Here is a 1,851-nt window from a genome sequence, read left to right on the forward strand (position 1 = left end):
TCCGTGTCTCTCCTCCTCCGTGTCTCTCCTCCTCCCTGTCTCTCCTCCTCCGTGTCCCTCCTCCTCCCTGTCTCTCCTCCTCCCTGTCTCTCCTCCTCCGTGTCTCTCCTCCTCCCTGTCTCTCCTCCTCCCTGTCTCTCCTCCTACGTGTCTCTCCTCCTCCCTGTCTCTCCTCCTCCGTGTCTCTCCTCCTCCGTGCCTCTCCTCCTCCGTGTCTCTCCTCCTCCGTGTCTCTCCTCCTCCCTGTCTCTCCTCCTCCCTGTCTCTCCTCCTCCGTGTCTCTCCTCCTCTGTGTCTCTCCTCCTTCCTGTCTCTCCTCCTCCGTGTCTCTCCTCCTTCCTGTCTCTCCTCCTCCCTGTCTCTCCTCCTCCCTGTCTCTCCTCCTCCCCGTCTCTCCTCCTTCCTGCGATAGTGATCACAATTCGGTTAGGTTTACCTTAGCGATGGGCAGGGACAGGTATATATCGCAGGGCAAGAATTATAGCTGGGGGAAAGGAAATTATGACGCGATTAGGCAAGATTCAGGATGTGCAGGATGGGGAAGGAAACTGCAGGGGATGGGCACAAACGAAATGTGGAGCTTATTCAAGGAGCAGCTAATGCGTGTCCTTGATAAGTATGTACCTGTCAGGCAGGGAGGAAGTTGTCGAGCGAGGGAGCCGTGGTTTACTCAAGAAGTTGAAGCGCTTGTCAAGAGGAAGAGGGCGGCTTATGTTAGGATGAGACGTGAAGGCTCAGTTAGGGCGCTTGAGAGTTACAAGCTAGCCAGGAAGGATCTAAAGGGAGAGCTAAGAAGAGCAAGGAGAGGACACGAGAAGTCATTGGCGGATAGGATCAAAGAAAACCCTCAGACTTTCTATAGGTATATCAGGAATAAACGAATGATAAGAGTTAGAACAGGGCCAATCAAGGATAGTAGTGGGAAGTTGTGTGCGGAATCAGAGGAGATAGGGGAAGCGTTAAATGAATATTTTTCGTCAGTATTTACAGTAGAAAAAGAAAATGTTGCCGAGGAGATGACTGAGATACAGCCTACTAGGCTAGATGGGATTGAGATTCACAAGGAGGAGGTGTTAGCAATTTTGGAAAGAGTGAAAATAGATAAGTCCCCTGGGCCAGATGGGATTTATCCTAGGATTCTCTGGGACGCCAGGGAGGAGATTGCAGAGCCGTTGTTGTTGATCTTTATGTCGTCATTGTCGACAGGAGTAGTGCCGGAGGACTGGAGGATAGCAAATGTTGTCCCCTTGTTCAAGAAGGGGAGTAGAGACAGCCCTGGTAATTATAGACCTGTGAGCCTTACTTCGGTTGTGGGTAAAATGTTGGAAAAGGTTATAAGAGACAGGATTTATAATCATCTTGAAAAGAATAAGTTCATTTGCGATAGTCAGCACGGTTTTGTGAAAGGTAGGTCGTGCCTCACAAACCTTATTGAGTTTTTCGAGAAGGTGACCAAACAGGTGGATGAGGGTAAAGCCGTGGATGTGGTGTATATGGATTTCAGTAAGGCGTTTGATAAGGTTCCCCACGGTAGGCTATTGCAGAAAATACGGAAGTATGGGATTGAAGGTGATTTAGAGCTTTGGATCAGAAATTGGCTAGCTGAAAGAAGACAGAGGGTGGTGGTTGATGGCAAATGTTCATCCTGGAGTTTAGTTACTAGTGGTGTACCGCAAGGTTCTGTTTTGGGGCCACTGCTGTTTGTCATTTTTATAAACGACCTGGATGAGGGTGTAGAAGGGTGGGTTAGTAAATTTGCGGATGACACGAAGGTCGGTGGAGTTGTGGATAGTGTCGAAGGGTGTTGTAGGGTACAGAGGGACATAGATAGGCTGCAGAGCTGGGCTGAGA

This window comes from Heterodontus francisci, chromosome 28 (genome assembly GCF_036365525.1).
Source record: "Heterodontus francisci isolate sHetFra1 chromosome 28, sHetFra1.hap1, whole genome shotgun sequence".
In the NCBI taxonomy this organism is placed as follows: Eukaryota; Metazoa; Chordata; class Chondrichthyes; order Heterodontiformes; family Heterodontidae; genus Heterodontus; species Heterodontus francisci.